Source organism: Opisthocomus hoazin, chromosome 10 (assembly GCF_030867145.1).
Source record: "Opisthocomus hoazin isolate bOpiHoa1 chromosome 10, bOpiHoa1.hap1, whole genome shotgun sequence".
Taxonomy (NCBI): domain Eukaryota; kingdom Metazoa; phylum Chordata; class Aves; order Opisthocomiformes; family Opisthocomidae; genus Opisthocomus; species Opisthocomus hoazin.
This window is the reverse complement of record NC_134423.1, coordinates 24,923,216-24,946,203: the sequence shown is the minus strand read 5'-3', so window position 1 is coordinate 24,946,203 and position 22,988 is coordinate 24,923,216. Positions and strand designations below refer to the sequence as shown.

At 41.6% G+C, this 22,988-nt stretch overlaps 1 protein-coding gene across 1 annotated transcript in view; it reads left to right on the top strand.

Annotated features, from left to right (window-relative positions):
- Positions 1 to 22,988, top strand: part of AGBL1 (AGBL carboxypeptidase 1) — a 282,923-nt gene that overhangs the window by 82,416 nt on the left and 177,519 nt on the right. The window lies entirely within an intron of this gene.

The following is a 22,988-nucleotide window of genomic DNA, read 5'->3' as shown; positions in this document are numbered from 1 at the left end:
GTATTTTGAGGTCTCAAAATCAGGGAAAAAATAAAAAGTACAAGATCACCCTTTCCCAGCTGTGAACAGCAATTGAAGTGTTCTGGTGAAATTCCAGGTAAATATTCCTGGTAAATATTCCTGGTAAATATTATAACTGCCATGTTATATCTAGAGGTGGTTATTTTTCATTGTGAAAGTCAAAGGTTTAGACTTTCAGCAGCCTTCATTAACAAGATGAAGTTATGCAAGTTTCTGTAATCAACAGCAAGTGATGGTTAGCGGCACACTGGGTTAGCTTTGATTTGAGAGCCTAAATGACTAACTACTTATATGTAAGTAGACAGTTTTCTTGAGTCGGTAACAAGGCATAAACTGACTGCTTTTCTCTCTGCTCTTCACACACCTATAACACAGGTTGAGAACTCTGTTAAGCAAATACGTATCACTATCTCAGTGAGCTATTAGGCTAGAAGTATCTGAAGGGATTCTGTGATGTGAACCATGTTTCTTACTGCAGAATTCTCCTTTCAGGTGTATGTGGCGATGCGTGAGTAGTACTCATCGTAATGCCCATGCTAAAGGCATAAGCTAAAACGAAGCTCAAATATCAGTCAGTAAAAATTACTGCTGTCTTTCCTGGTTCAGGTCTGGAGCACAGTGACTGCAGTTATGCTGACATTACAGTGTAATCATCCTCAGCTCGTACTTTTTTATTATAGATTCATTATAAATTAAGCATTTACCCTGAATTAGCAAGTTTCGGAACATGAATGTGCTTTTGTAGGTTGGAATCTTGAAGTAAAATTGCCAAATACAGGCTAAATGGGAATTCATAAGGTGTGTGCATGTATACAGCTTTAAAGGTGGAAACTGGAGGCAGTGTCAGATAGAAAATTGAATTGTTGGTGTTGCTATTATTAGTGTTATTTACATGTAGCACATACAACACTTGATTAGGGGGTTTGGCTGTGGTGGGTGCTGCCCATGCCTGACAAGAAGAGATAATTCCTGCCCTTAAACGCTTTTGTTCCATGGTAATGATGATGTAGAACAGAAAACCAGTGGGTGGGAGTTGGGGGGGTGGGGGGTTGGTTACATAAAGAAGCCTTTGGCGCACTGCAGATGATCATCTGGTTAGAAGTTAGTTGTTGACAGCAATTTTTAAACCTCGTGGCAGAAGTTCTTATTAGGCAACTGAAATGAAGTAGGTTGGAGTATTTTGTTTGAGGATTGGAGCCACCCAGAAGAGGCGTGCAGTGAACAAGGTTTTCTGCCCAAGTGATTATGCCTTTCTAACGAAGGTACAAAGCAAAATCTAAGCCAATGCTCGGATTTATCAAAGCAAGGACTTGGAGTGGGCCAGTCACATGATGTGCTAAACACTGAATTTAAGCACCTTTGGCATTGAAAGGATTTTCTGAAGTATGTGTTTTGTCATAGGAAAATAAAAAAACAATTTCAAAATCTCCAGCATTTTTGTAAAACAACATTCATGCTTTCTGACAAGCGCCACAACATGCCCAGGCCTGCAGTCATGCAGATAGAGTGACCAGGATTAAAAAATCTGGAAGAAAATCCCCGGCCAATACCAGTTGAACTTAAAGCGGGAATAGTTAGGAATGTTTTCATCTTTGGCATCAGAGACAAGAGGGCAACATAATTGCATATGCTAATAATATCCTAGACTTTATACCCTCTACGGTTCTTGGGGCTAGTCCTGAACTGAAACCTGGATGTGCCAGGCACGGTACAGCACGGGAGAATGGATGGCCTCTGTGTATGCAGGAATTACATCCTGTAGTCAAGACAACTGAGAGGCACAGATCCTGAAATGAGGATCGTGAGGAAATAACACAATACTGACAAGTGCAATAATACCCCAAGAGTCACTCTGCACTTAGGGAGCATCATGTTACAAATATTAGGAGGCATTGTCATTTTCTGGAGCACTGTATTCTCAGAATGTACCAGAATGCATCTTGCAGTGTTAAAAGAGAGTCTGGCAGGTCTTCAAAGGTCATTAACCTGTCTGTGAAGACAAGGCTTGACTTGCTTATTCAGCACAGATTTACTGAAAGATTCATAAAGAGTCTATGAACATTTTGGACACATACTTGCTCAAAAGCTGCAGCCTGTTGTAATATTCGGCATCTGGGTTCAAATCCCAATGAAGTGGCTGAAGTCCTCTTTATTTTTGAGAGAAAGAGATATCTGCTGCTTTGTGATATTATGTGAAATCAGTGGGAGCTTGTAGTTCTGACTGAAATGCCATGAAATCTTGTGCCACAGAACAACTCTTCCTCTCAAGCTTTGCAATGCAAGAAGATTGAGCACTTCCTAGTTCTATCCATGAGCCAGCTGAACTCAATCAAAACAGAACATGTAGAAAACCCAGTTGTCTGAACAGAAATAGAAATTGTTTGGGGGAAAGACAGTGTTAGGCAAGGCAACACAGTTTCTCTCAAGTTTCCAAGACTGTAAAACTAAACACCAATACTCTTAAGTGATGACAATATTTGTTGTTTTATCAAGTGGAAGAACAGCAAAGCAGAACACCATATTTTATGCTGTGGGGATGCCTCTAGGCAAATCTGAATAACCATGTATGTTCTTATTTTGTTTAAGCATCTTGGATAATTATGGCTTTTCGGGATGCACTTAGCCTATTTTGTGCTGCTTTGTGTGGCTTTGATCAGCAGTTACTTCTCAGTTTCCTCATCTTGTATGACATGCCCTTCTGTCTGTGAAGTGGTTTGGCTGATGGAAGGACCTGTTTGTTGATATTTTCCAGACTGAAAACATAACTCAGAGCAACAACACAGAGCTAAATATGAAGGGACCAAAGCGTGGAGGTTTTCCCAGTAAGAACTCCCATTGGTTTTTACAGTCTCCATGTATACAGATTTCAGCTTGAGAAGTGATGTGGAGCTCCAGCATTGAGGAAGTTGGTACATGGGGAGTGAATAAAAATGGATAGCCCTTATTCCTTCCTTCTGGTTCTAGCCAATTCACAGTTATCATGAGCTACAGTCATTTTGCTTTCTTATCTAATTTGTTATTTCTCCTTTGTGTACTTGTTAACCTGTACCTTGAGAGATTCTTTTCAATAATGCCAGAAGCACAGGTAAAACACGAAGCTCTCCAGGTCTTCGTAGCTGTTGCACATGATCATACCTAAATAGTCTAAGTCCTTCTCTAGTATAAACACATGGGTAGTAGGAAACATCGCTGATGAAGAGGCATTGCATGGGTGAGGAGTGTTGGGAGGACAGCAGGATCAGCCCAGTAGGAAGGAGTTACTGCAGTACTGGAGGTGCTGATAGAGTGGGAGCGGCCTGGGTACAAAGAGGGCATGGCATCCTCTGTGTCAGCTGTGCTTTATTTTCCTTGCTCAACTCTGTTTAGACTGGTCTTGTCAGGCTTTTGATTAATGTGGCCCTAGGATGGTTAAATTTGTCTGAGTTACATTTATTAATGTGCACCTTGTTAATAGGAAGCATAAGCCATGCACGCACGCAGACACTGCGCATTCACCGTGTGCTGAAGGGAAGAAAAATGGGCTGCTGTTTTCCTTCATTATGCCTTGTTTATTGTGAGGTTTTGATATTCACTTTAAGCTCCTTTTTCCTTTCTCTCTTTCTATGTCCCCTTTGTGCAATGGTGGTATACTGAATAATTTTTATTAAATGTTCAGTTCTGAATTGATATGAAGAAAAAAAGTAGTCAACTAGGAACTCTTTGGCTTCTGTGCTTTGCAGTTTGGTCATGCAACAGCTCAGCTACAAACATCACAACTTCCATTCACACTCCATCAATGTCTATGGGTGCCTGAAGACTGCAACAGAAAGTCCGAGGTTGGTCAGTGGTCCCTGCTGGGCTGCACAGCTCCATAGACTTGTACAAACACAAACTGTGAAGGTCCCTCTTGTTGATTTTTGTTGTTGTTTTGTTTTAAACTTACGCTTTCTCCCATCATACGAAGACTGAGCATTCAGCAAGGGATGTCTTTGCTGCTCTTCTAACTGCAAGATCCACCATAACCTTGTGATAGATAAAGCCTTTAGTTTCCCATTCTGAGTGTGCATGTGAAGCACCAATTATGACACAAAGGAACTATTTTTTGTCTCCTCTGTTATCTGTCTTTACCGTGTTCTTCTTTCCCTCCTCCTATTTCCTTCTTACAAAGAGATAGACTGCAGATCTGACCTTCCATGTTATGCACAGAGCTCTTCCTTGGAAGACTGTAGCTCTTCTCAGAAGTCTTTAACTCCACCAACCCCCACCCAAAAAAAAAAAAAAAAAAAAGACAAGACAGTTTTCTGCAAGCTTGCAATGTGTGGTAAGCCTGCATACTCCACCTGCCTTCGAAACTGAGGGCATGTGAGCCTTCGAAAAGGAAGGAATTTGGAGAGTGGAGAAGAAAGAATGGCTGGGCAGCCATTTACTCTGGTGACATTGTTCTTGGATGTGTTAGGTCTAGCCTTAGACTTTACCTGATGAGAATTAAAGAGACTTTTGAAGGGAGAGCAATTCCCAACATCTTTCGGAGCATTCTCAAATGCAGAAACAGTGAGAATGATAAAGCTTCTCGTCTTGGTGCCAACAGCCCGCTCGATAAAATTAATAAGTGCTTGCAGAGCTCTGATTTTCTTGGGTTTGCCACACAGAGCCCAGTGAAGGCAGTGCTAACAGCATGCACGTGCACTCAGTAATAGTTTGCAAACCCTTAATTCACAGTCTTACGCATGCAAATGTGCAGTATGAAACTGTATTCTACTAAACTCCCTGGCAGACAGCTGACTACACCCTGTAAGCCGTAGGATACTGTCTTAATTGGCAGAGCAAATGGACAGCTTAACTCTTCACAGAAGCACGAGTAAAAGATCTAAACATGCATACACAGGCGATGATGAGCTTGTCTTCTGGTTAGGAAAGTAGAGGGCACCAATATGTTGCAAATGTTATCAGAGTGATGGAATTAAAACCACTGAATGCAAAATGACTGATCAGAGAAGGACAGTTCACGCTGGGCCATTTTGAGCTTGCCATATGACTGTTCTTCAGGAGGAGTTTCCTGGCTGTGCACTGAGTTGGAGTGAGTTAGAAGGTAAAGGGGAGGACACCTCTGAAGTGATGTACAGTAGGTGCCATTCTGGTCAGTGCTAATAGAAAGGAATAACTGAATCAGTCCCAAAGGAATTCCTCACAGGAATGAAGATTTTGATGGGTCTAGGGCGGTAGAGTAGCGCACCACTTCAGCTGGCAACTGCCAGCATTGCTGCATTTTCAGCTGGAAGACATGAGCACCGTATATTGCCATGGGGGTTAATCCTGCATCCACCGAGAACAGCGTCACTCTGCAGAGTGGGGTGGGACAGGTATTGTTTATGGTATCATAAAGCAAGTAATTGCAAAGCTCTCATCATGGCTGGTTGCACTGTTGTGATTCCCATTAATAATATTTATTATGTGGTGTCTTATGAGTATTACCCCCAGTTAACACACCTGAGAAGTGTCCTTTTAGCACTGTCTAGCATAACAGAGCTGAATTGTGGGGTTTAAAGCTAAACCTTAATGTTCCAGCTTGTTAGCAGTGGTGGTGAGCAAAATTAAACAAAATATGACACTAGCAAATGAATTCACATCTGTAATAGCTGTCACTTTGAGTTGCTCTTTTGTCATCACATGTCATCTTTACGTGAGGCTGGGGAAACCGTTATGAATGTTCTTATAAAGAGATAATGACACCTGCTTATCTTCAATGTAACCTTTTGGGGGGTTGAAACACATTTTCTCTCTGAGTGTAAGCATGTTTCTAAAGATGGAAAGAGCAACGATTTTGGAATAGGTATGACAGGATGATGGTGCTCTTTGAATCTGTAGATGCTCCTAGAACTAGAATGAGGGATGAAGTGAGACTAATGATTTGTGTTTACTTGCTCTCACCTTAAGCCTATAGAATCAGAAAGATGTAGTTACTGGGAGAAATATTCTAATATTTCTCAATTTGCTTATATAAGCTATTTAGATGGTTGTTTTGCAACTTTGATCTTTTCTCAGAAAGAAACAAGCCCTTTACCTTTAAACATAATTTGCAGCAAAGAGCAATTGCTAGGCAAAGAACAGAAGAGGATGTGAATTGCAGAGGCCACTTATCCAGGATACTGGGAAATAATGATCATGTGGAAAATGTACACAGTTTAATTAAGCACATTGATTAAATCAATATGATTCAAACAGCTTAGTGCTCCAATCAGCTTAATCTCATTAAATGTAATTCAGGCCTCGATAATTGATTAATAATGCATTATAGTTTATGAATTATTGACTCCAAGTTATTATAACTCTGCTTGCTCCCTGCATGGCAACCAGTGTTGCATGTTAATTATGAAAGGCTCAAGCTCTTTTCTCTTGAATAGGTTTTTCAAAGCTGGATATGACATATCTCCTAATGAAACAGGGATCAAATTAGATCAGCGCCTTATTGGAGTTAGTCCATCCCAAAGGAAAATGCACTCTTTAAAGGAAGCTCTCGTCTAATAATATTGAAATAGGGAGGCAGAATGACCTGCTTTGATTGGTAATGATCTTTCAAGCAGCCAGAACAACTGCCTGTAGCAATTCAGCTGGAGTGCTAAACTGGCATTGTGCTAGTTGGAAACAGTTCACAACTGCAAGCGCATCTGTTGTTCTTCTAGTGCCATTGGTGCTATACCTCCTCCAGCACACAGGAACACAGTATAGCCAATGCTACTGAACTCTTAGGTCACATTTGTATGCCAAATATAGAGCAATCCAGCTCCCCATATATGTCTGGATGCCGAGTGGTTTCTGTAAAAAGGACCGATAAGCTTTTATAATGGCATTTCTACACTACAAGAAGAAAGAACAATTGTTACTATTGATGTAAGTCTCAGGAGAGAAATCAAGAACTGAAGAAAGCCTCTGCTCCTCAGGTGGCCTCCCTGTTAAACCGCATTTCCACTGAAAGTGAACAGAGGATGTTGTCTCACATTGCAGTTTGGACCACGTTAAGTACCTAGATAGCCAGAAAAACAGTCTTACGCAGAAAGAGTCCACTACCATTAAGTTTCCTTAAAATATTCCATTTGCAGAACCCATTCTGCTTTTTCTTTTCGTCTCTACTTCTGTTCCTCATTAGTGATTATAGTTAAAATTTAACAGATTTTAGTGCATCTATAAATAGAATGAGATTATTATAGTAAACTGTGGAGAAAAACATTTTTTTGTTTTATTCTTGTATCTGCAATAGTGAGTTTTGTATCTGTGTGTTCACTTGACTTGAAGATTTGCTCCTAATTTGCAGGGGTGCCAGGCAGAGGGGCTGGTTGCTGTGTTGCTTTGTACCAAACACTTTCATTTAGGTGACAGGAGTCGTCAGCTGTTGTGAAAACTGTGATCCTGTTTTAATGCAGTAGTGAAGAAAGGCTGAATAAAATTTTCATGTATTCTACAGTGCTAAATAGTTACAGAATTGAGAATGCAATTCTTTTTTTCTGCTTGAATAGACAGTTTATTGAGCATCTGAAGCCAAATCAATGATCTCCCAATATGCAACACTGATGGTGTGCGCTCTAAATTTCTCAAGATTCAATTTCAAACATATCTTCTCTGTTTTCTTTCTGATATCCCAGTCACAACATTGTGGCAGCCCATTGCAAAAAGAGCAGAGAAGTTCCTGCAAAACTATGTTCCTGTTTGAGTACCCAGTCTACTGCTATAAAGGTGGAAGCTGGTTGAATGGAACATGAAATGTGAGACAGACTTATGGCTGTCTGGAGACCAAGGCCAGTATTTTTCATTATGTATCAACTGCTCTTGGGAGTCCCAGCATTCGGCAGAACTGACTCAGCCAGCACCACTTTGACACTCCAGTCAGCCTTCTGTGTGTTTGGCAAAATGCATATTAATATATTGAATCCAATTAGTCAAGGCAGCAAGCAATGCACAGGAAATACTGAAACACTGAACAAGGATGCTAAACATGCCTCGAAGCACAGGCAACCACAGTGTTTTTTTGCAAAGGGAAAAATTAAATTTTAGGGTAATCTCTCTCTGTCTCCCACCCTTTGACTTATGCAGCATGCTGGCAGAACAGCCATCTGAGATGAGATAATTTGTACTGCAGTGGCTGCTCTTGATTCAGCTGTAGTTTTCTGTGGGTTTTTTTTTCTAAAATAGTCTTCCTTCTGAAATTTGGAGATTTGTTCTAAGCTTTCACCTTCTTAGGGGATAGTGCTACAGAACTTTCTGCTGTCTCTTTGCCACTTGTTCTGTTAACTTTCCTTCTTTGATTTACAACAGTCTTATCTCCCAGGAGACTTGTAACCTTTGCATATCCTTTCCAAAGAAGAAATATTCTGATTAACTGCAGTATTTTCTAGAACAGAAGTTAGCAGCCTTGTCTTGGTTAGTATGGACTTGGGCTAGAACTAGGTTCTAGTATAGAACTATAGGTAGGCTATGCTCCAGTCTTCCAGAATATCAGAGCCTTTTCTGGTGCGCTAAGGAATTAAACATCTTGAAAATATAAACCAGCATGTATCTTAGTCATAATTATTTTAATTTTGATTGATTTTTTAAGTGCCTCTGAAGTGCCTTCTCACAGGAGCGTGGTACTACATGTATTTTTGTCACAAGGCATTGAAAATTATGAATGGAACTGGAAAAGGTTTGATTGTATGTACTACTTATATTCCTTTAAAAATTTATAGCCAACTGCTTGGAACATGCCTGTCTCATAATACCCCAGTGTCCTTGCCTTATTGCAGCGGAGCTACAAGTTTCCGTAGGAGTGATAGGTTGACCAAATTCTTGCCTTAGCAGAAGGGGGGGAAAAAAATTCATGTTTTCTCCCTTAGATGGAAATGCTTTGAAAAAACCTGCAGATGCTGTGCTTCCAATGGCCAGTCTGTGTATCTAGCAGAGGTATTGAAATATAGCCCGGTAGAGCCCCCAGGCAGCTTTTACTCCCTTGAAAGGCGAACAAGCGTTAAACTGCTACTAGATTTCTGTTATCAACTTCAAATCATGGCATGAAAATAACCCTGTATTTCAGTGAGCTGCGCATTTCCTATGCCTGGCCATATATTCCAGTCACACACAGCCCCGTGGGGCACACACTAAAAGGTCAGTGTGGTACTGTGTATATTAGCCAGAGAAGCATTTGAATTGAGTTATATCTGTTCTCAATGTGACAGAGATGGGCTCTGTGAGGGAGGACATAATTTTAGGGTCAGATTGACTGCAGGGACTGAATATCGTTATGAGCAATATGCTTACTAAGGGATGGAGAGGTAACGCTTGTGCCAGAGGTAAAAGCAGAGGTCAGGAAGGGGTTTCTTCCAGCTGGTCACAATGTTGCCCAATTACTGCACAGGTTTTTGTTTTTCACAAATTACAAGGTCTGGAGCACCTGCTGATGCAGGGTATAAAGTGGGTTGGCCGGAGGGTGGTTGGGTTTGCCCTCCACATCTCTGCTAAGTCAGCTGCTTCCTGATGGTAGAGCTGAAGTTGTGGTGGTGTCACAGTTTGTGGATCACCCTTGCTCCTTGAGTAAAAAGCCAGTCAGAAGCTTCCTATGGCCTTTTGGTTGGAAACCTGCTGTAAGGTAAGAACATTGCAGTTTTGTAACAGTAGAGGTGTTGCTCTTGTGTGATTTAAAAAAAAAAAAAAAAAAATTCCTGTCTTCTCTGCCCTATCTCTGTAAGGCAATGAAGAAGTAATCCTTGAAGAAGAGGAGGAGAGCTGCTGGGCTGTCCCAGTGACCAGTTGTTCTCCTTCTTGTTCGGTTGTACCTCATTGTTGATAACTACTAGGCAAGCTGTGGTCAGGGAGCAAAGGTCAGGAAAGCTGGCAGGTTTGCCTTCTGAAAGAGTGATCCGCAGCTAGAAGGCTCAGAGTGCTGTACGTGATCCAGCCGCTGTCAGACCCAAACAATTGCACTCAACATCACAGAGAGCAGGTTTTGTCCCCAGTTCAATGTTTTTCCCTTTCTGGAACAGAAAGGCTGTGCTGGTACACAGAATGAGCTAGATACACATTGCTGCCTGATGATCTCGTGGGAACAAACCATTTTTTGACTTGTGCTGGATAGCAAGAGTGGGCAAAAAGTGAGCTCTGCCACCCTTCTAGCAAACCATTGCTTTTGGTTTGGGAACTCAGCTTAGGGGTGGTTTGGGGGAAGATGGTCAAGTCTTGCACAGATTATGTTAAAGAAGAGCTAGGCTGTGGCAGAAACCAGAGTGCATCCTGCTAACAGGGAAGCCTGCTACTCTTAGGTGTTTTTTCATAATCCTCTGAATCTTGCATTTCTCACTCTAACTTCTGCCAAGCACAGGCAAACCCTTCCCCAATATGCAACTAACAGACAGGTGGGAAAGAGAGTGGGTGGCATTATAACTTTCATGTTGTTTTCACCTTCACCCTTCTAAATTTGGAAGCTTCTTTGTGTTTTTAAATCTTGACTGACTGGTTTGCAGAGACTGTCTGTTGCAGCTTGCTTTAAAAAAAGAAAAAACAAAAGCCTCATTCACCTGATACCTCAAGGCTTTGAAAACTTTCTGGAAAAAAATGTTCTGATTTCTGGTTTTAATGTTCCAAGCTATATGGTTTTGTCTGATAAAGGCTGACCTATCTAGTCATGTCTTACAAATGATTGGAGTTGTTTGGATTGTATGGAACAGCTTTACTGCATGCTTGCCAGGGCTGGAAGCAGATAGCTTGTTCAGCTACTCTGCCCACATCATATGAGTGGGACTGCACTCAGGTGAAACGTAGCAAAACATATTTATCTGTGTTGATCCTAATATTAATTTACCTGGGAGCATTAGTGAGTGAGGAGGCATTTTTGCAATACACTGTGTGCATTTGGTTTTTCCCTGGTTTTGTATCTGTAATTCTGAACACCTACTATTTCTGATTCCCACCTGTAAGTTGGTTTTGCTGGGAGGGTCTATCTAGATTTCTGCCTGATTTGTTTAACTAAATTTAATTTCTCTAATCAGAAAATAGGATCAATTGCTATGTAACTGATACAGCCAATCTTACACCAGTAAAATAAGTACAGCAATACATTGAAACTAGTAGTTTGCAGACACCACAGGCTTGACACTTCTTGTCGCTTCTGACAGATTCTAGAAACAAGTATTTGTGATTAATGGGCTGCAATTATACAGCAATACTAAAATGAAATAGGACTAAAAATACCCCATAATGATTTTTAAAATGCTGTTCTGTTAATGAGAGAATTTGTCCATCTCTACTTCAAAGAGAAACTTGTTAGCCCTCTGAGCTTGCCCACCTGTTTCAAATGCAGAAATAGAAATTGCTAATAAACAAGCGGAGACAGCTGCTATGTTCAGACTGCAAATGTGCTGATAAGATCAACTAGTTGACGACTGGCTTGCTAGATACTGCAAAGTGCACCAATGTTTGCAGAGAGCTAAACATGGCTTCTGTATCATTTCAGGGCATTTAGTATGTGGCTCTTGGATATTGGTTTCTAGCTCACAGAAAAAGAGGTGCATCGAGTGTCTTTCATTCTAGTTCATTTTGGGTTTTCTCTGATTTCTCCTGCTTTATTTTGACATACGATTTTGCAGAATTAGGTAGTAGAAGGAACAGCACTAGTCAGTGCATCTCTTCTGTCTTCTGGCCTTCTGGATAGATGGGTTGGGGGGGGAAAGTTGAAATTTCCACGTACCTGTTATATTTGTAAGCAGACCTTGTAACAAATTGACTTGCTAGTTTTGGCAGGACAGTTTTTCTTAAGGCAAGTGGCATCTTAGAGAAGTTTCATGCCTTTTCTCCCTATTCTATCTTAATTTTATGTTAATAAGCTTTGCATAATCAATTCAGGCCCCAGAACCAACACGAATTTTTCAGATCTTAACTCTGTTTCCCAAAGAAGGCATTTTTTAGTAACTCTCAGAAAACGATATCTATCAAATCACCAGTGCATTTAGAATTTAATTTGCTCTATCAATTGCAGTTGTCATGCTGCTTAGCTGTGGGAAAAAATTGTAATTTTCCTTGCCACTTTGTAATTCTTTTTACAAGCTTTTTCTCCTTTTTCTTCATTGAATTTTTATAACGAACTGTTTTGAAGATTTTCTGGCTTAGTCTGGGTGCTGCTTCTGTGTCTTTGAAATAGATAATGTTAAATAAAATAGGCTGAAATTTTTATTAAAACATGATGGGAGGGCAGAGGTGATAAATACGAGTAAATGAAGAAGTCAGAATGGGGTTGGTGGTGTGTCTTGACCCATACATAAGGAGGGGCTTGTGGATGACTTGGGAAAAACACTAAAAGGCCTTGTGGAGTTTTCTTTTGAGTCTTCCAAATGTTCTAGACTTCTCCATTTGATTTTTTTTTTTTTTTTTTTTTTTTTTACTTTTATTTTTCAGCCAGACACACTTACTTCAGCACCCTGTTTCTGCTTTGAAGTCATGGATTATGTAGAAATTCACTTCTCGGTTGAACAGGGATGGCACAGGATACTTCATAATGGGGACTTGGGAAATGGATGTTGACCTTCTAAGTCTGTGGCTGATTTGTATTTTAGCCTTGGACAACTTGATTTTCTCTGCTTTCTTAACTCGGAACATGTTTGAAGCATGTCATCTTCAGTCTGTGAGGTGTTTGAAGAGAAGATGAGTGAGATGGATTTTTATTAGTGTTGGCATCACAGTGACTTTGACAGGTCTCCCAAAGAATGTTTAGTTCCCATGGTGACCACCTAACAGGACACTAACTAGTGATTGAAGTGGAGATGAAGAAAAGAGGTATATAGGATAGCAAGAAGAAGAGAAGCAAGATAGAAGAAGAGAGATAGGGGGGCAGGGAGTCCTTAAATTCCTTGTCAGTCAGCTTGCACCTGCTGGAAATACAAACACAGGGAGGCTTTTATTGTAAAAATGAGGCTGTAGTGAATAACATAACATAAACTATCTGTGACTTGGTTTTTGCTTTGTGCTTGCTATGCTGGAGAAATATCTGAAAAATGATGTTTTTTCATTTTTTGTGGTGCTCCCTGCCCCTGTAGCCCGGTGTAAAATGTGCAGCCAGAGCTGAGTTCATTCCTTCCCCTTCCTGACCAGCAGTGCACAGGGCAGGCTTTCACAAGATTAGTGTCTCAGCTGTTTTGTCACTCCAGAGTGTTGCAGGTCACCCTAACACAGCTTGGGAATTTGTACTGCAACAGAGTAGTAAAGCGCATTTAGTAGAGCAGGTGTTAAAGGCTGTTCTTGAAATGCAGTCCTGTAAATCCTGGCCTCTGGCAGGCCAAGATGTTTAGTTATGTTTTATGAGTTGGGTCATATCGTGTCTGTCACGGCTTCCAAACTCCTTCTGTGACAGTTTTGTCAAATCTTTTGAAAGCGCACAAAAACAACGGCTAGAGGGTCACCATGAAACACAACTTGACACGGGGGATTTGTTCTTCACAAAGAGCAACTGGCCAGAGGTGAAAGAATAAGCAAGAGACAGATGCGGGACTCTGGAGTCTCAGTGGCTATGGTGGCCCCACTATCCGTATTCTCCCTGTGTTTAGCACTGACTAACCGTGACTGAGTAATAAAAATGTAGCGACATACAGTCTCTGTGCTGACATAGGTGATGGGCCTGCAAGCTATGCAGAATGCCTGTAGATAGACTTGAAACAATGCTCCTGTTTGTAAGTGATGACTTTCTGCTTCATTTCATAGCCTATATCGTACCCTTTTAATCAGAACACTCCCATGACCTACCTTCTGGCTTGTCAAAGGTCTTTCCCACCAGTTGGGAAAGCACTTGCAATGCAGATATCATGACCTTATTTGTAAGCCTATCAAGGTGTGACTTGAAATTAGGCTCAGTCCAGATGAAATAATTGCTGTTTGCACAAAGGGTACTGCTGGTGAGATGCTCCCTGCGAGGCCATCTAACCTGCCTCAAATGTATTTTAACAGACAGAAATCAAATAAAATAAATCCAATTAAAGCATGCAGCTAATGCATGCAAACTCTAAGATGAATTTGGATTACAAACAGGCAGTGAGACTGAATAGTTGGTTTCTTCATCCATGAAGGAATTGCACTAAATAATACAGAAACCAAAAATAATTTATGGAGATCTTTTGATTTTGAGAGCTGATGGGGATGTTAGATGGCAGGTGAAGGTTACTTTTTTATGTAAGGTGTTTTTCATTACTTGTGTACTCTTGCAGTTAGAAAACATCAGTTAGCCGTCTCTTCATATTTTGAAAACAAGGTATTAGCATAAGAAGCTTTGTTAGATATAGGAGGAAGATAAATCATCTTTGAAATGCTAGCCATTAGCCTGTCATGACCATGATTTACAGGGATTTTCTTTTATTTAAGTAAGTGTTTCTTTTAAAAGCATTCTGAGAGTTTGCAGAGCAGAAGATGAAGTGGTAGTGAATGCTCTGAAATATAATGGTTTTGATATGAGTGCTTCTTATGGCAAGTGAGAGAGGGGAGCTCATGCTGTGGATTGTACAGGCTGTAAAGAGTGGCTGAGCAACAAAGGAAGGATTCTGTGGCAGCATCAATTGGAGAAGTTCAAAGTTCTGCCGGGGAAATGTTGGGCTGAGAATGTGGGAAAGCACTGGGGTTGAGGAAATATGTCCCAGAAGCAGCTTCATGAAGCTAGTCTGTGTACTACCCATGAGAAATTCAAACTGATCAGCAACCATGACTCATACTGTTAAATTATTTGCCAAAAAAACCTTCTGGAGAAGATTTTTTTTTTTTTTTTAAATAAATTGAATATCACTTAGAAAACTATGAGATAAAGAACAAAGTCTTCTCTTGTGTGAAAATTCCCACTTTTGCAATAATACATGGAGTGGTGAGGAAAGACATCACATCTTCCACTTATGTTCCTTCTGGGACTGCCAAGACTGTTTTGCAGCCTGACTCCTTTACTCGTGAGTACTTTTTTCTATGCTTTGTAGCAACTTGTGGGGGGGGAAAAAAGAACATTTTTCCTTTCCTTATCCTTCCTACCATCTTGTTTCCTCAGAAGAAATAGACTTCCTCAAACAGACTAGTAGTCTTCCTAGCTTGACTTTCCGATCCCTGTCATGATTGATGTAGGAAGACATGATTCATTAGATATCACTTCATGGCATCTGAAGGGAAGAACTTCTTTCTGACCTTAGACAGTGACTGTTTAGTGTCTTCCACACACTGTTTGAAATTTCTGCGTGTTATCTGTTCGATGTAGTGACAAAGTTTGTTTCACCTATCTTTCTGTCAAGTATTCTGTGATTCTGATTGTGCTGTATGATCCTGATTCCTTCTTCATCCTTAGGGTATTTCAATAGTAGAACTGCTTGAAAATAATATGAACTTGCTTATGAACCTAAAGGTTCATCTCTGTTATCTTTCTTGGAAAACTCATGTTCCTCTTATGGCCTAAACAACTAATGTGAGCTCTTAACACCTTGTATTCAAACCTCTGATTAAAATTCTCTTCTTTCTGGGGTGCTGGAGGGCAGTAAGAGAACAGAGATTAGGACAGGCCCCTACTACTCAATTTGCTACTGGTATGAGTTTTTCTACACATTTCAGGGGAGAAAACAAAAACAACTTCCATTTATCATGTTTTAGACATAAAGTGGAAGTGCTTTCCCCTTTGGTCTTTATCAAGATAAAATTTTATTCGTAGAAGTAGACTTCTTGTCAAAACTCAAGTAGGCAGGAAGCTGTACCATTCAGGGGTGGACAGTAGGATAAAAATCATCATTCTGGTTCTAAATACTTCCAGTTTAGTCAAACTTTGCTTTATCTGTTACACAACATGTCACATAGTCTAGAAGATGAAAAATGTGCTGCACAAGACAAAGATCTTTTATGTTGCTACTTTATTTGCGTTCTCTTGCTTAGTTGTTTGGGATGTTCATCTAAACACTTGCCATCGAGAAGAGATTCATTATTCAAACCTGGGAGATAGTTCTACCTTCTCAACCTCTTGTCTGTGGAAAGTGAGAATTTCCTCTGGGATCAGCTCTGGGCAACTCAGTTCTAAAATTTAGGATAGACTTGAACAGCAATGATGTAAGAGTCAGTTTAGAGATGCCATAAATGATGTGAACTTGCAGAAGGTCCTTTACTGGGAAGCTATTGACACGATGAAATTTTAGAAGATGCCTTTTTTACACTTGTCTGTTTTCTTTCCATTTTCTTTCATTTTTCTCTGAGCTTTTTTCCCATGTAACAAAACACACAAGTTAAAACTCTCATAGCTTGCTTACTGAAGGAGAAATACAGGAGAATATTTTTAAGAAGCATTCCCTGCCAGGATATTTCTGAAGCAATGGAGTGATAAAATATCAAATCAAGAGAAGACCGAGAATTTAATTTTTCCCATCAGAGCCAATCTGTGATGCTTTTTATCGTGACAAAAATTGATATTTTATCCCTTTGATAGTGAGAGGCTGTGATTGCACTTCCTTTTAATATATTTTATTTCTTACAAGTCATTCCCCGAGGAAGACCTCAAGTCAGAAGTAGCGATGGATCTGTGCCTCTTAAAGGCACAACGCATGTTGAAGAATAAACATTGCTTTATGCTGTAGGTGGCATTAGGTGGGTTTTAAAATTCTGTTCTGTGTAGACAGTTTATGGGCAAAAAGCTCTTTACTATAGAATTTGTCTTTTGTAGAGCAGAACTGCCTGAAGTCTACACAACAGATAACTTATTTTCCTGTTAAACTGGGTTGTTATTCCCAGTGGGGAAAGAAACACTGACAGGTGCTCCACTTTCCAAGCCCATTTTGGGGCTAGCAGGCCCCAGTGCAGGTCCTAATTTGATCTTGGCCTTCTGTGGTCATAGAAAGACTGGGCGAAATATTGAGATCTTTGCAGAGCTTTTTACCATTCTTCTCCTACCTAGATTTCGAGAGGGAGATTTTCCAGAAATATAAAGGCTTCAGAACCGGATCCATTGAAATCATCAAAGAAAACAAATGCCTATTGGGTTATTTCTGTCCCTAGCTACTGCAAGATAGTTGTGTACAGAATGGCTTCTTGTGCTCTGGGCAATGTGGTTTTAATGTTAGCTTCTACCTCTCCACAGGGAAGACTCTTCAATATAACTTGCTGATATTCAGCCTAAGTGTTCCTTTGTGAAGTTTCATCCCATTAACCCTGGCTTCACCCTAGTTTAGTACTCTAAGCGATTCCTCTGGCTGCTACGCCTGTTCTCAAAGTGATGGCAGTGAAGGCCATGGGGTATTTCACTGGGGTAAAGGCTGTATCTCTTGTAAGCAGAAGACATGGGTTGAGGCATTACTCACAGTGTGAAAGCCGTTTACTCCTGGAGTGTGTTCTGGGGGCATCCCCTCTGCAAGCGACTCCTGCTACAGACTGTCCATCTGCTACCCTTCATTTCTGAGAGAAGCTAATAATGCCATCCGCAGAGCTGGGGACGTGGCGGGAGGGCAGCTCGTGCCTCAGAATTCTCAGCTCAGTGGTGCTCTGCCCTCTAGGTGCAAAGTCAGCTTGATCCCTTTAGGGATCAGATACTCAGAGGTCTCTGGGGTTGTAACTACAAAGTGCAGAGCTGTTGCTCTTACAGTGTTGAAATGTGCCTTGCAAATGAGAGAGATGGGCTGTGAGTGAGTGGTGGATATATAGAATGAAATGTAGAAGCGAGGGGTGAAAATACTGCTGTTTTGGAGCTGAAGCCTTATTAAAATCCTGTCTGTCCTATTTGGGCAAATTCTTTTTAAAGTATCATGTGCCACCAAAATCCCATTAAACTGTCACATAAATTATCAGAGTTTCCTTTTTCCATCACTGTGGATTACCCAGGGAGATATTTTTATGACAGTGGAAGCTTTTTCAGTCCTCTTCTGCTGCCTGATTTCATTTCAGATGAAATCCTTCTGCTGGAAAAGAGCCTGTGGATTTCGTAGCTCTGTGGATCTCTGCACTCTGCCTGTACAGCAGTTATCCTGCAGGTCTCTGCTACGCTTATCTCTTGCCTCCACCTTCTTTTAGGCATGGGACAGTTTAGGGCAATGCTGTCACTTCTCTAATTATATTGAATGTGAGCACTGTACAGTCTGTTGATGGATCTCTGCTCCAGTGTATTTCAGTCTTCTGAGCATCCACTGACTGGTGGTTCTCTTGGGCCCATGTTATCTTCATAGAAAAAAACAGAAGGTGAGAGAGTCACTTTTTTTTTTTTAACTTGCCGTGTCCCGGAGGTCTTGTGTCTCTGCAAGGCAATCTATATTTTTCCCATGCTGGCTGAAAAACATATGGATTGATGCTCAGGCCATGACAGTACAAAATACTTGAGTATCTGAAATTGCCTGCTGCCATAGAACTAATTCAGGCTGTAACGTGTGTGTTATTGAAGCAGGGGATGATAGATCCTTGCCTGCATTTGCCAGACAATCTGGAGAGCCCCACATCGGCTAGCTCGATACTCTGTTGGGATGACTCTTGGAGCTGATCTTAGTGTTTGCTTCTCACCCCTTCCAAAGGGTGCATATACAGAAGCTCGGAACTGGTAGACTTGGGGATAATAGAGGGGCTTTGGAAGATAATTACTAATGAAAGGAATCCTGGTAACTCCAGTCTTAAAGTGGTAGGACTGTCACTAACTAAGCAGGCAAGACATAACTTTCCATAAATATTTCTGTTCTGTGTGTGGGAAGAAGCCCAAATGGTGTCAAAACATCATGATGATGAAGTATTCCTGGTTAGTCACTAATTAGCGGCTAATATTTAACATATTTTAAAGTGGATGACATTAAGTAGTAAGCAGACACCTTGCATCAAAGAGATCAAAGATGATGGCTGAGGTACCCTGTGGACTGGAACAGCAGTTCCAGCAGCTTGTAGAACACAGAGGTAATTCCAAAGGACTGGATGTGAATCTTTGACCCAGGTTCTAAAGTGATAGCTAGAATGACCTGTGTGGCTATAGGCCTTGGACCGGCACTGTACTGGAGTGACTTTCTGAAAAAGGACCCAGCAGAAGGTAGCGCAGGTATGCAGACACGTCAGTGAAGGTAGTCAAGTCACTACAGGTTGGCTTAGCTGATAGACAATAACTTGCATTTCTTTTTATGCAGCCTATTCCCAGTGGACAGTGAGAACAACTGATTGCTATCTTTTTTTATAGCAGCCTTTTGCAATTTAAAGATTATCTCCTTCCTCGCTGTTCATCTTTACTTTCTGAGTTTAAAACCCGTTTTCTCCAATTTTTCTTCATAAGTTATGACTTCTGAACCTTTAATCATTCTTGATGACCTCTTGTCCAGTTTTCATCGAATTCGTTTTTAACCTGTGGTGGCCAGCAATGGGCACAGCACTCCAGCTAGTTGGTTTTGTTCATTGGGTTGAGCAGAGCGAAGTAACAACATTCCTCATCTTAGCTGTGATGTTGCCTGTTAGTACATCCCAGGAGAGCTGCCATTTTTGGAACTGCTTTGCATCGTTAACTCATCTGCTGTAATCCCCTGATCCTTCTTGGCAGTACTTCTTCCTAACCACCTGGTCCCCATCTTGATTTTTATTCCCTTGGAATCTGTCTAAGAGGAGTGGTGAGACCCACCAGGACCCTGCAGCCCCTGTGACAGTGGCTAATGAGACCTGGGCAGGGCCAGGAGCGATGGTGGGAGATTTACAGGTGGTGCAACCAACACTGGCCCTCAGTTGCTGAGGCCAGCAGCACTGGTGCTGGCACAATCCGCAGCCGAGTGCTCCAGCGCAGGGTGCAGGGGGATTTCCTGAACTGAGGGAATCTCAGGGGAGCTGAGAGACCTGCTGGGAGCCCACAGCTCATGTAACAGTGGCTGAGGAGACCTGGATGGGGCCAGGAGCAGTGGTGGCCCAAGCACCAACACCTGTAAAAGAAATCCTGGGGAGGACTAGCAAGCAGAGCAGGCAAACATGGTTTTGCACAGCAGTTTGCAGAGCAGCTGGTGTAGGAAGGGCTCTGTAGCTCTGCTGGCTCAACGAGGGAGTGATGGTATCCACCCATCCTCTCTGAACTCTGCACCCACCGTGACTGACACATCTTCTCAGACAGAGCTGTGATGGGAACATGCTGCTGCCCAGGCTGCCCTGCTCTGACGGCAGTACCGGCCAGCAGCACTGAGCACACCTGTGGGAGGTGGTCCAGGGAAAGGAGCTCCTCTGCTTAGTGACAGGGCTCTGGGAGGAGGTAAATGCAAGGTAACTTGCTTGTCACTGGTCTAATAAGGTAGCTGCACTGTAACAGCTACGTGGTTTCTGTTTTGAAGCTTGATGTTATGCAAGCAGCTCAGAGGGTGTGAAGAGTGAGATAAGATATGCCAGTGAAGGTTGACTTGGCATATCAAAAAATATATCGTAATGCAATAGGTGGAAATTTCAGCTAGGCTAATTCAGGTGCGCACACTGTCCTGGTTTCAGCTGGGATAGTTAATTTTCTTCCCAGTAGCTGCTGTGTTTTGAATTTAGCATGGGAAGAATGTTGATAACACACGGATGTTTTTAGTTGTTGCTAAGAAATCAAGGACTTTTTTCACTTTCCCAGGTTCAGCTATCAAGCAGGTGTGCGGGAGCTGGGAGGGAGCACAGCCAGGCAGCTAACCCAAGCTGGCCAGTAGAAATATTCCATATCGTAGATGTCATGCTTAGTACATAAAAGGGGATTGGCCATGGAGCAGGAACTTTTTCCATGAGTTCAAACTTTTTTCCGTGAAATCTGCAAGTTCCACGATCACTGCTCAGGGACTGGCTGCACAATGAGTTGTCGGGCAGTGAGAAAAATTGTACTATCTATCGCTTCTTTTGCATATTCATTATTATTATTATTTTCTTTGTTGTCTTATTAAACTGTCTTTCTCTTAACCCACAACTTTTTGTCCATTCTCCTTCCCATCACACTGCGGGGGAAAGGGGAGTGAGTGAGTGGCTGTCTGATGCTTAGTTGTCAGCTGCTGGGTTAAACCACTGCACATGCTTAAGATGCGGATGTTGGTTATCAGCTGAAACAATTTGTGAAGGGTTAAAGTAGGTTTTCCATGGGTGCAAGTTCTGAAAATAAGATTTGGTTGTTCCCCAGTCTTTTGCAAGAGGTACGCTTAGATTCGAACAGGAATTAGTTCATGTGGGTTTCCTTTGGCTTCAGTTGTACAGAAGGTCATGCTAAATAATGGTAGTGGTTCCTGCTACCTTCAGAGCTTGGAATTTTGAAGCCTGCCTCAAAACAGGCTTGATGACTTGCTTACCAATTTTCTGGCGTTAAAAACCAGGAGTAGTAGGATGTCAGTCTGTACCAAGGCTGGGCAGTCTGTACCCATATTCAGCTCCCTGATCATCTCTGATTCAGAGGTGAATGAATTCATAAAAGACATGCACAAAAGGAGGTTGCCAAGCAACTTGGAGCCTGAAAATCCCCCACCAAGCTATGAAGGTAGAGAACAGCCAGCTGAGGCAATTTGTAATGTTTGCTTCTTTGCCATAGGTAACAGTAATAATACACGTAATATAGACCTATTTAAGAAATGAGCAGCTCTTTGATAATTCTGGAAAACAACAGCTGGTCCTGCCAGCCTGTGTATTTTGCCTCTCTCCTAAGATATGTCTGCTTTCGGAGCATTTAGCCAAAAGCAGGGTCAGCAAGGAGACAGCAATGTTGGGGTGGGGGGAGATGGGGAGGAAAGAATTATTCTGTCATAAGGCACCTGAAAGACTGACAACTAGTGGAAAAGTTTTAGGAGGGGAGTAAAGTGTCTGACAGATTCTGCCTCAGATCAGTCTTGTGTTTTCTGTCATCTCAATATCTGATGCTTTTTACAAACATACTTTAATATATTCATTGTACATCACACCATATCCTGTCTTCTCTCTGGCTTTGCATAACTATGCAGCCTTGGGCATATCAGATGTATCCAGGACAGGATGCAGCTGTGATGGGAGTGGAAGAGCTGCGTGATGGTGCTCCTGTTTACCCATCATTTGACTCTGAGAATACCCTGTAGTGGCCACAGCCAATTAAGTGGTAAGGGAGAGTTTAGATCTCTTGGTTTCTGTCCGCTGTGTCCTGGGGTAAACTTTACCCTCTGATTTGTGTAACGCTCATGATAAAGTCATGCTTTATTCAAGCATAAGGGGGAAAAAAAATAATTCTGTGTCTTAATGGCTCTGGGCTTGGGGTAAAGGGAAGAGAGGTATGCAGAAGCACAGCCAGAAATGTTCCAGTCAAGACCTGGATCTGGGTTGAATTTCTCACATGCTGTGTATTTAATTCCCTTTGACTCCTTATAAAATCCTAGCCCTGTGTTGTTTCAATGCCCTGTGCCTTTACAAATGGCATGGCTCAAATCTCAGCTTGAAATAATTTAGAACATCAGCCCAGGTCAGGGCATCTGGAACTGCATTTCATTTCCTTTCTGTGCTCCGCTTGATGAGGGACACTGCTGTGTTAATGGGGTTTTGTTCATTTCTTTCAGGCTGCTCTTTCCCCAGCCGATGTCACAATTAGTGACATAAAAGTCACCTCTTAGTGAACCTTGGTGGTGACATGACCAGGGGAGGATCCTTATAACAGGCAGGGGATTAAGCAGCAAGTTAGCAGTACTGGAAGAACAAAGCTCTTATTTTTATGCATATATCCACAGTCAAAATGAGTGAAGAGAAGGGGAGATGGGAAGTAGGTGATACATTAGTAGGATTATTACTCAAAGAGGTTTTGCTCAAAGATTTGTAAGAGGAGTCAGTGATGCTTTAATCTCTCACCTCAGGTATTGTTGGTGCCACGTTATATTCTGGGCATGTCGAAAAGTAACACAGTGTAACGAGACATGATCTGTTGGATAAGGCTTTATGTAGCATGAAAAGGTTTCTCTGCTTTCTCTTTTTATTATTTACATTCCCAGAGAAGGTTATGTGTCATGTGGGCTTTGCAGAGATAAATGGCTAACCTGAGCTTTCTGGCAGCTTCCCCAGAACTTGTGGAGGATCTGCCTAAGTGC